At 44.7% G+C, this 12,246-nt stretch overlaps 1 long non-coding RNA gene across 1 annotated transcript in view; it reads right to left on the bottom strand.

Annotated features, from left to right (window-relative positions):
• Positions 1-12,188, bottom strand: part of LOC145539257 (uncharacterized) — a 27,975-nt gene extending 15,787 nt beyond the window's left edge. Inside the window, exons 1-2 of the long non-coding RNA XR_014077673.1 lie at positions 12,053-12,188; positions 8,498-11,840 (exon numbers count right to left, since the gene is read on the bottom strand). This is a non-coding gene — a long non-coding RNA (uncharacterized LOC145539257). The remainder of the gene's footprint in view (positions 1-8,497; positions 11,841-12,052) is intronic.
• Positions 12,189-12,246: the final 58 nt, after the last annotated feature.

Here is a 12,246-nt window from a genome sequence, read left to right as displayed (position 1 = left end):
GCAACTTTCACCTTTACTTTTTTAAGTTTTTAAGTGTCTGTAATTTCCCAGAATGTGCAGAAATGCTTTTGGTTCATTTAATAAGCATTCAGCAGGTGTCTCCTGCACAGAAAAAGTGAAAGTGAAGTTGCTCAGTCGTGCCCGACTCTTTGCGACCCCATGGACAGTAGCCTGCTCCTCTGTCCATGGGATTTTCTAGGCAAGAGTACTGGAGTGGGTTACCATTTCCTTCTCCAGGGAATCTTCCCAACCCAGGGATCAAACCCAGGTCTCCCGCATTGTAGACAGACACTTTTACCATCTGAGCCACCAGGGAAGTCACACAGAGCCCCCTTCAATTTCCAGAAAAATATAGGAAGCAATCTCAAGCAAGTGTCCTACAGCTAAACTTTCCCACATGGCAAATGAATAGGCTGCTTTATACACAGGCATGTTTGCGTAACCGGGCTGCATCAGAGATAAGAGACAGGTACTAAGAACACAAATAACAAAAGGTAGCTTTCTCAGCACCTTTTCATCATCTCTGTGTTCTGTAATTGCAAAGACTGACACGAAAGAAGTGTGAGGGGAGGAACATGAGTGAGAGGCGGTAGGATACACCCATTGAAATGTGCACCTATTTCAAAAAGAAAACAATCACTAAGAACAACTCTTTACTCATGTAGGTTCTCTTTGAGAAATGGAATATTGCCTGCCAGATCAGTGAACAAAGGATGGCACAGTCAGCAGTGATTGCAGCCACCCCTGGACAGCTGGCAAGCCCTGAGGGAACTCAGGGAACTCAGGAGGGAAAGAATACCAGCCATCTTGCAGCCATGAGGCTGCAGCCACTCCCCACGGTGAACCCTGATGAAACTCAGGAAGCAGAAACACAGGATGTTGGCCCCAGAGAGCTGAAATGCTTATCAAAGGAGGTTTCAGTGAGCCCACACATATAAAAGTGCTGAATTCCTTAACTTGGGATATCTGGTTTTCTTTAATTCACAACCATCTTTTTGATGCTCAGACTACCTGCCCTTTGTTGCAAAACTTCTATATAACCCGGCTCCTTCCCTCACCTCCTTGGAGCAGTTCTCTCAGGGCTACTTGAGATGCTACCCTTCCAGGCTTGAAGTCCTAAAAACTGCCACCAACTAAAACAGAACTCTCAACTTTTCGGTTGTGAAAATATTTTTTAGTCGATACATTCCTCTCTGGGTATCTGAAGATTTGGATCAAATCTGCTCCTTCTGTTGCAGGAAGGTGGACCCCTTCCAGGGCCCAAAAGGGGCCTCCTGATTAATACTTGGAAATGAATTGCCCGAAGAGATACACATGCTGACAGAACAAGAGAGATTATTGGGAAGGGGCGCCCGGAGGGAGAGCAGGAGGCTAAGGGAATCCAGGAGGACTGCTCTGCCACGTGGCTCACAGTCTCGGCTTTTACGGTGATGGGATTAGTTTCTGGGTTGTCTCTGGCCAATCATTCTGACTCAGGGTCCCTCCTGGTGGTGCATGCATTGCTCAGCCAAAATGGATGCCAGTGAGGAGGATTCTGGGAAGGGGTAGGACACTTGGCATCTCCATTTGACGTTTTCTGAACTCTTCCAATTGGTGGTGGCTTATTAGTTCCGTTTTCCTTACCAGGACATCCTGATATAAAATAACTCATAGGAATGGTTACTATGGTCTCTGGCCAAGGTGGGCAGTTTCAGTCAGTGTTTCCCCTAACACTTTGAGCCAATGAGGAGGGAAGTCTCCCTAGTTAGAGTCCCAGGCAGGAAGCAGGGATAGATCTCAGATTCCACTGCCTCTGCTCAAAAAAAGAGGGACAGCAATGAATTCCCAAAGGATACGTTAGGAATTCCATACTGGCTTTATGGTGAAATAACTCTTAAAAGAGCACTCTCAAATTTACTCGATTTCATCCTTATAAACATCCACACTCATACGTAAGCAGCTTGTTTTGCTGTTTCTCCCTGTGCTGTTGGCAGCTCACATTTTCTGTTTGTTTGTTTTTTTTCCTCCTTGGGAGTGACCATTGATCATTGTTCATTTTTAGAGGTGGCACTGAAGGGACAAGGCACAGTGTCCGCCTTTCTTAAAGAAGTAAGATACTATAAATTTTAATTTTCTAGACAGAAAGAAGAATCTTTATATTACTAAAGATGTCACCTGCAGTAGGGCAAGAACCTTGGGTACCCAGATGTGGAAGGCATGACAGCAATCCTATTTGTGGAGAGTGTCAATGAAAAAAAGTTGCCTGTCATATCAGTAAACAAAGGATGCTGCAGCCACCAAGCCATCAGCTAACAGCTACCCCAAAGGTGAGCCCTGAGGAGACTCAGGATGAGAAAGTACAGTACACTGGCCCCAGATAGCTAAAGTGCATATCAAAGGAATGATTTCAGTGAGCCCAGACTCTGCGTCTTCTCATATGCAGAAGAGTGCTCAGCTCATTAACTTAAGAGGTCTGGTTTTCTTTCTTCAACAGCAGTAATCTTTTGATGTTTCAACTGAGGTAGGAGCTAGATGCTGCCCATCCCCCACCAGGGTAAAGCGATCGGAGAGTCATTCCCTGTGGATCAAAACTCCAAGACGAGAATAGTAGGACAGTTAAGGTGAGGAGGCTGGGCCCCACCCAGACCACTATTTCTTGTTCTTGAAGTCAGGAGACCTCCCTGATCGCACATGGGCAGAAAAGGCTCCTTGCAGGTCAAAGGGGAGTTATGTCAAGAGGTGTTCTATTCAGATTCCTTTTTGGTAAAATCCATCTTGGCTAAGAGATGTGTGTGCACACATGGAAGGCTCCTGAGACACACCAAATATGGACTGTGAACCAGGTTAATCATAATGACTGACCAAAGGAAAACTCGGAAGAAATGCCCCATGAGAGTAATTCAAACTGCAAGGGAGAGACTCAGCAACTCAGGAACTCGCCCTCTGAGTCTGCCCGTGTGTCTATCCAGACGTACTGTACTCTTTTCCTCTTAATAAATACTTTACCTGCTTCACTACTGTCTTTGTGGAAATTATTTTCTGAAAAGTGGAAGGCCAGAACCTGAATCTGCTTTCCCCACTCTGACCCAGCCCCCAATCTCTGGCTAGGAACCCAAGCCCTGCTTGAAGTCATTGCACGTGGAGGCCACATGAGATCATATCTATCTGATCTTTTTTTGCAAAGACTCCTTTATATTCTGGCTCCTCCCTTATCTCTTCAAAGCAGTCTCTCAGAGCAAATCTGAGAGGCTGTCTCCCTGGCTTAAGTCTTCACTGTGTTCACTGAATAAAGCATAATTCTCAAGTTTTAGGTTGTGCTTTTCCACACCCACCCCCCCACCCCAGTAACAAGAGCTTCCATTATTTCCCTCTGATGTATTGAGAGCTCTCTCAACGGACCTGAGTTTGAGCAAACTCCGGGAGATAGTGAAGGACAGGGAAGCCTGGTGTGCTGTGGTCCATGGGATCACAAAGAGGTCGGACATGACTTAGTGACTGAAAAACAACAGCAACAACTCCTCGTCTCAAGCAGCTCCGCCAGCGCTGGCTCTGCATCTGTGAGAATCGACACTGCCCGGCCAGCCCTCTCTGGCATCGTTACTCTGAACTGCCAGCACCGCTTACTTTCTGTTCTCGGTCTCCTTACCTCTCTCTTCCCCCTTCTTTTTCTCTCTCCTTCTCTTTCCTTTCCACGTCCTCTACTTTTCTCCACAACGTTTCTTCGGTTCCTTTCCTTTTCCTGTTTCCTATAGTCCCTACAGCACAAGCTGGAATCAAGATTGCCGGGAGAAATATCAATAACCTCAGATATGCAGATGGCACCACCCTCATGGCACAAAGTGAAGAGGAACTAAAGAGCCTCTTGATGAAAGTGAGAGAGAGTGAAAAAAATTGGCTTAAAGCTCAACATGCAGAAAACTAAGACCATGGCATCCGGTCCCATCACTTCATGGCAAATAGATGGGGAAACAGTGGAAACAGTGCCAGACTTTATTTTTTGGGGGGGGCTCCAAAATCACTGCAGATGGTGACTGCAGCCATGAAATTAAAAGACACTTACTCCTTGGAAGAAAAGTTATGCCCAACCTAGACAGCACATTAAAAAGCAGAGACATTACTTTGACAACAAAGGTCCATCTAGTCAAGGCTATGGTTTTTCCAGTGGTCATGTATGGATGTGAGAGTTGGACTCTAAAGAAAGCTGAGCAATGAAGAATTGATGCTTTTGAACTGTGGTGTTGGAGAAGACTCTTGAGAGTCCCTTGGACTGCAAGGAGAGCCAACCAGTCCATCCTAAAGGAAATTAGTCCTGAATATTCATTGGAAGGACTGATGCTGAAGCTGAAATTCCCATACTTTGGCCATCTAATGTGAAGAACTGACTCATTGGAAAAGGACCGTGATTCTGGGAAAGATTGAAGGCAGGAGAAGGGGTCGACAGAGGATGAGATGGTTGGATGGCATCACTGACTTGAAGGACATGAGTTTGAGCAAGCTCCGGAAGTTGGTGATGGACAGGGAGGCCTGGTGTGCTGCAGTCCATGGGGTCGCAAAGAGTCGGAAACGACTGAGTGACTGAACTTAACTGAACTGATGGTCCCAAAAGGCAGAGGCAGTGCCGGGGTGGGAGAAAGGAAGCTCGTGTCCTGATTTGCCATTTGCTGTGTGTTTGCTTGTGGGAAGTTCATTCTATTTCTTTGAGCCCCAGTTCTACGAACCTGGAGTAATAATAACTGTTTATGAGAACCTGGTGAACTGGTTTAGGTGTGCCCCTCATTAACTATTTAAGATCCACCAAAATAAAATTGATGTCATTACTGGAGTCATACAAACAACTCCACAATGATACCCTCTTTACAAGGGAGAGGAGAGAGAGAAAGATGGGAACCTGAAATCACTGAAGGATTGCGTGACATTGTGTGTTAGTGATGATTCACCGCACTCCATAGTCAATTACAGGTAATTGTGTCTTTACCACTTGCCTGAGGTGGAACCTGCTCTTTTTGTAACAGGAAAGAGCGAAATCTGACTCCAGGTGGGTTCTGTTTCTCTAACTTTAACCTTTGCTTTTCCTTGCTTTTATTATAATCAATGAAAGCATGCTGTCTATAGCTGCAAACACTCACAATGGCCTGTCTGGGTGGGAGGGAATCTGCCCACCCATGAACGGCTACAGAAAAGAAGGAATCACCAGATCCCCATCCTAATGCTGGCCAAGCCAGGAGATATTTTGCAAGACTAATGGTCTTTTGACTTTACTTCCTCACCTCCTCCTGCTCTCTGTTCTATAAAAGAAACAACAAAGGGCAAGTAGTCTAAACATCAAAAGATTACTGCTAATTAAAGAAAACCAGATATATCAAGTTAAGGAATTTAGCACTTTTTAATGTATGGGAAGAAAGAGTCTGGGCTCACTGAAATCATTCCTTTGACATGAACTTCAGCTCTCTGGGGCCAGCCCCTTGTGTTATCACACACCCTGAGTTTCCTCGGGGCTCACTGTAGGGAGTGGCAGCGGTCGGGTGGCTGTTAGATGCCAGGTATTCTTTCCTTTCTGAGTGCCCTCAGTTCAGTTCAGTCGCTCAATTGTGTCTGACTCTTTGCGACCTCATGGACTGCAGCACGCCAGGCCTCCTTGTCAATCATGAACTCCCGGACTTCACTCAAACTCATGTTCATTGAGTCAGTGATGCCATCCAACCATCTCATCCTCTGTCGTCCCCTTCTCCTCCCGCCTTCAATCTTTCCCAGCATCAGGGTCTTTTCAAATGAGTCATTTCTTCGCATCAGGTGGCCGAAGTATTGGAGTTTCAGCTTCAACATCAGTACTTCCAATGAATATTCAGGACTGATTTCCTTTAGGATTGACTGATTGGATCTCCTTGCAGTCCAAGGGACTCTCAAGAGTCTTCTCCAACACCACAGTTCAAAAGCATCAATTCTTCGGTGCTCAGCTTTCTTTAGAGTCCAACTCTCACATCCATACATGACCACTGGAAAAACCATAGCCTTGACTAGATGGACCTTTGTTGTCAAAGTAATGTCTCTGCTTTTTAATATGTTGTCTAGATTGGTCATAACTTTTCTTCCAAGGAGCAAGCATCTTTTAATTTCATGGCTGCAGTCACTATCTGTAGTGATTTTGGAGTCCCCCAAAATAAAGTCTGTCACTGTTTGCACTGTTACCCCATCTATTTGCCATGAAGTACTGGGACCAGACGACAAGATATTAGTTTTCTGAATGTTGAATTTTAAGCCAACTTTTTCACTCTCCTCTTTCACTTTCATCAAGAGGCTCTTTAGTTCTTCTTCGCTTTCTGCCATAAGGGTGGTGTCATCTGCATATCTGAGGTTATTGATATTTCTCCCAGCAATCTTGATTCCAGCTTGTGCTTCCTCCAGCCCAGCGTTTCTCATGATGTACTCTGCATATAAGTTAAATAAGCAGGGTGACAATATACAGTCTTGACGTACTCCTTTCCCGGTTTGGAACTAGTCTGTTGTTCCATGTCTAGTTCTAACTGTTGTTTCTTCACCTGCCTACAGATTGCTCAGGAGGCAGGTCAGGTGGTCTGGTATTCCCATCTCTTCAAGAATTTTCCACAGTTTGTTGTGATCCACACAGCCAAAGACTTTGGCATAGTCAGTAAATCAGAAGTAGATGTTTTTTTGGAACTCTCTTGCTTTTTTGATGATCCAATGGATATTTGCAATTTGATCTCTGGTTCGTCTGCCTTTTCTAAATCCAGCTTAAACATCTGGAAGTTCACGGTTCACGTACTGGTGAAGCCTGGCTTGGAGAATTTTGAGCATTACTTTGCTAGCGTCTGAGATGAGTGCTGCTGCTGCTGCTGCTAAGTCACTTCAGTCGTTTCTGACTCTGTGCGACCCCATAGACGGCAGCCGACCAGGCTCCCCCATCCCTGGGTGCAATTGTGTGGTGTTTTTGAGCATTCTTTGGCATTGCCTTTCTTTGGGATTGGAATGGAAACTGACCTTTTCCAGTCCTGTGGCCACTGCTGAGTTTTCTATATTTGCTGGCATATTGAGTGCAGCACTTTCAAAGCATCATATTTTAGGATTTGAAATAGCTCAACTGGAATTCCATCACCTCCACTAGCTTTGTTCATAGTGATGCCTCCTAAGGCTCACTTGACTTTGTATTCTAGGATGTCTGGCTCTAGGTGAGTGATCACACCATTGTGATTATCTGGGTCATGAAGATATTTTTTGTATAGTTCTTCTGTGTATTCTTGCCACCTCTTCTTAATATCTTCTGCTTCTGTTAGGTCCATACCATTTCTGTCCTTTATTGAGCCCATCTTTGTATGAAAAGTTCCCTTGGTATTTCTAATTTTCTTGACGAGATCTCTAGTCTTTCCCATTCTGTTGTTTTCCTCTGTTTCCCTCAGGACTCACCCATTCACTGTCAGGTGGTGGTTGCATCTCTGATGACCGTGACATTCTTCGCTTACTAATCTGGCAGATAATATTCTATTTATCACTTCCCCTTCTCTATTCCCCCATTCCCTGGGAACCGCTACCTACTTTCTGTCTCTGTGAATTAGCCTATTTTGGACATTTCATCGGCTTTCCTGGTGGTGCTAGTGGTAAAGAATCTGCCTGCCAATGCAGGAAACATGAGTTCAATCCCTGGGTCAGGAAGATCCCCTGGAGTAAGAAATGGCAACCCATTCCAGTATTCTTGCCTGGAGAATCCCATGGACAGAGCAGCCTGGCGAGCCACAGTCCACAGGGTCACAAAGACACCACTGAAGTGGCTTAGTATGCATGCACGGACATTTCATATGAAGGGAAACATAAAATAGCTGGATTTCTGGCTTCTTTCATTTATCATCATGTTTTCAATGTTCATTCATGTTGTACATGAATGTACATGAATCAGTACTTCATTTCTTTTTATGGCTGAAGAATATTCCATTGCATGGATCTACATCTGGTTTACCTATTCATCCTTTGATGAACATTTGGGTTATTTCTACTTTTTTGGCTATTGTGAATAATGTGGCTATGAACCTTCCTGTGTAAACTTTTGTGTGGACATATACTCTCATTTCTCTTGGGTCTACACACAGGAGAGCAACTGCTTGGTCAGGTGACAATTGTATGTTTAAGCTTTTGAGGAACCTCCAAACTTTTTCTAAAGCGGCTGCATCATTTTACATTCTCACCAGCAATATGTGATTGGTCCAATTTCTCAAGACCTTCAAATTACATTCTACTATATGAGCTATCTCTGCATGAATATCACTGTCCCTCTTGGATTTAAACTCCTAGAGGGCATGAACCGCACTGAGGCTGTCATAATAGCAATCACAGCACAGGGCAGGTTCTGAACAAAGTTCACCTGTCAGTTGGATGACCTTTTTATTATGATCACTTACAGTTCCAAACTAGAGGGTAAGCCTGCTTTAGGAGAAAGTACAGGTCTAATTTCACATCTTCCAAAGACGCCTACACAGAAACACCACTTATTGGGCCCTTACAGGATACTTACCATATATGATCTTATTTTTCAGATGCTGCTGCTGCTAAGTTGCTTCAGTCATGTCCAATTCTGTGTGACCCCATAGACAGCAGCCCACCAGGCTCCCCTGTCCCTGGGATTCTCCAGGCAAGAACACTGGAGTGGGTTGCCATTTCCTTCTCCAATGCGTGAAAGTGAAAAGTGAAAGTGAAGTCGCTCAGTCTTATCTTAGCGACCCCATGGACTGCAGCCCACCAGGCTCCTCTGTCCATGGGTTTTCCAGGCAAGAGTACTGGAGTGGGGTGCCAATGCCTTCTCCAATTTTTCAGATAAGGAAACTGAAATCCAGGCTACTCGTCCAAGTAATTAACAGCAAAGCTAGACTTTAGACCCAAATTTTCCCTGAACCACATTGCCCTTTACGATGAAGAAATTCTACCTATTTTTCAGCAAAGGGGGAGAGGGGCAGGGAGGAGAGGGAGAAAGAGACTTATTTGAAGATCTTTTTTTCCTGTGTCCATAAACTCCCCAAAGGCAAGGACCAAGATTTTCTTTCTTTTGTTATCTCCTAATGGTCTCTGTTCATTTCCAAGGTGAACCATTCAATATCATGGTAATTCAAGTCTATGCCCCGACCAGTAACACCAAAGAAGCTGAAGTTGAACAGTTCTCTGAACACCTACAAGACCTTCCAGAACTAACACCCAAAAAAGATGTCCTTTTCGTTACAGGGGTCTGGAATGCAAAAGTAGGAAGTCAAGAAACACCTGGAGTAACAGGCAAATTTGGCCTTGGAGTACAGAATGAAGCAGGGCAAAGGCTAATAGAGTTCTGCCAAGAGCAAACACCCTCGTCCAGCAACACAAGAGAAGACTCTACACATGGACATCACCAGATGGTCGACACCGAAATCAGACTGATTATATTCTTTGCAGCCAAAGATGGAGAAGCTCTATACAGTCAGCAAAAACAAGACCAGGAGCTGAGTGTGGCTCAGATCATGAACTCCTTATTGTCAAATTCAGACTGAAATTGAAGAAAGTGGAGAAAACCACTAGACCATTCAGGTACAACTTAAATCAAATCCCTTATGACTACACAGTGGAAGTGAGAAATAGATTTAAGGGACTAGATCTGATAGACAGAGTGCCTGATGAACTATGGCTGGAGGTTCGTGACATTGTACAGAAAACAGGAATCAAGACCATCCCCAAGAAAAAGAAATGCAAAAAAGCAAAATGGCTGTCTGAGGAGGCCTTAAAAATAGCTGTGAAAAGACTGGAAGCAAAAAGCAAAGGAGAAAAGGAAAGATATACCCATTTGAATGCAGAGTTCCAAAGAATAGCAAGGAGAGATAAGAAATTCTTCCTCAGTGATCAACACAAAGAAATAGAGGAAAACAATAGAATGGGAAAGACTAGAGATCTCTTCAAGAAAATTAGAGATACCAAGGGAACATTTCATGCAAAGATGGGCTCGATAAAGGACAGAAATGGTATGGACCTAACAGAAGCAGAAGATGTTAAGAAGAGGTGGCAAGAATACACAGAAGAACTGTACAAAAAAGATCTTCATGACCCAGATAATCATGATGGTGTGATCACTCACCTACAGCCAGACATCTGGAATGTGAAGTCAAGTGGGCCTTAGGAAGCATCACCACGAACAAAGCTAGTAGAAGTGATGGAATTCCAGTTGAGCTATTTCAAATCCTAAAATATGATGCTGTGAAAGTGCTGCACTCAATATGCCAGCAAATACGGAAAGCTCAGCAGTGGCCACAGGACTGGAAAAGGTCAATTTTCATTCCAATCCCAAAGAAAGGCAATGCCAAGGAATGTTCAAACTACTGCACAATTGCACTCATCTCACATGCTAGTAAAGTAATGCTCAATATTCTCCAAGCTAAGCTTCAGAAATACGTGAACCGTGAACTTCCAGATGTTCAAGCTGGTTTTAGAAAAGACAGAGTAACCAGAGATCAAATTGCCAACATCTGCTGGATCATCGAAAAAGCAAGAGAGTTCCAGAAAAACATCTATTTCTGCTTTCTTGACTATGCCAAAGCCTTTGACTGTGTGGATCACAAAAAGCTCCGGAAAATTCTTCAAGAGATGGGAATACCAGACCACCTGATCTGCTTTGAGAAACCTGTATGCAGGTAAGGAAGTAACAGTTAGAACTGGACATGGAACAACAGACTGGTTCCAAATAGGAAAAGGAGTACGTCAAGGCTGTATATTGTCACCCTGCTTATTCAACTTATATGCAGAGTACATCATGAGAAATGCTGGGCTGGATGAAGCACAAGCTGGAATCAAGATTGCTGGGAGAAATATCAATAACCTCAGATATGCAGATGACACCACCCTTACGACAGAAAGTGAAGAACTAAAGAGCCTCTTGATGAAAGTGAAAGAGTGAAAAAGTTGACTTAAAACTTCACATTCAGAAAACTAAGATCATGGAATCTGGTCCCATCACTTCATGGCAAATAGATGGGGAAACAGTGGAAACAGTGTCAGACTTTATTTTTCTGGGCTCCAAAATCACTGCAGATGGTGATTACAGCTATGAAATTAAAAGATCGCTTACTCCTTGGAAGGAAAGTTATGACCAACCTAGGCAGCATATTAAAAAGCAGAGACATTACTTTGCCTACAAAGGTCCGTCTAGTCAAGGCTATGGTTTTTCCAGTAGTCATGTATGGATGTGAGAGTTGGACTCTAAAGAAAGCTGAGCGCCAAAGAATTGATGCTTTTGAACTGTGGTGTTGGAGAAGACTCTTGAGAGTCCCTTGGACTGCAAGGAGATCAGTCCTGGGTGTTCATTGGAAGGACTGATGTTGAAGCTGAAACTCCAATACTTTGGCCACCTGATGCGAAGACCTGACTCACTGGAAAAGACCCTGATGCTGGGAAAGATTGAGAGCAGGAGGAGAAGGGGACAACAGATGATGAGATGGTTGGATGGCATCATTGACTCGATGGATATGGGTTTGGGTGGACTCAGGGCGTTGGAGATGGACAGGGAGGCCAGGCCTGCTTCGGTTCATGGGGTCGCAAAGAGTCGGACACCACTGTGCGACTGAACTGAACTGAGTGTACACCTGGTTTCCCAGGTGGTGCTAGCAGTAAAGAACCTGCCTGCCAATTCTGGAGACGCAAAGAGATGTTGGTTCCATCCCTGGGTGTGGAAGGTCCCCTGGAGGAGGGCAGGGCAACCCACTCCGGAATTCTCCGTATTCTTGCCTGGGAAATCCCTTGGACAGAGGAGGCTGGCAGTCCATAGGGTTGCAAAGGGTCAGACACCACTGAGGCGACTTAGCACGCACGCAGGAACACAGTTCATAGCAGTAATTCAAAGACTACCTCTGTGAACAATGATATAATGATTAATAAGCTAAAAATCTAAAAGGAGAGTATTGTTAATCAGGGTCTGGTTCAATTCCCTCATTGCGCCTATATCTGACAATATACGGTAAGCATTTAACCACTTGCCAACGGCGGCAGCCAGGACTATATCTCGCTTAAATCCCCGAAAGTTGGCCTCTGTGCCTCAAAAACGTCACCGCATGGGACCCACAGAAGCGCTGCCGCTCTAGCTATCACCCTTGCGCGGAAGACACTGCCCGGCGCCTTTGGCTGGCGTCTGCTGTCAGAAAAGCGGAACTGGGGGGAAAGATCTTTGCCCCTAACCAACATGGCCGCTCTGAGGCTTCAGACTGAGGGCTGCAGCCTACGGATCACGTGAGGCAAGTCGCGCTCTTCTATTGGCTT

Source organism: Giraffa tippelskirchi, chromosome 2 (genome assembly GCF_054371585.1).
Source record: "Giraffa tippelskirchi isolate mGirTip1 chromosome 2, T2T-mGirTip1v1.2.pri, whole genome shotgun sequence".
Classification (NCBI taxonomy): domain Eukaryota; kingdom Metazoa; phylum Chordata; class Mammalia; order Artiodactyla; family Giraffidae; genus Giraffa; species Giraffa tippelskirchi.
Note: the sequence above shows the minus strand (reverse complement) of the source record. Positions and strands in the feature narration are given on the sequence as shown.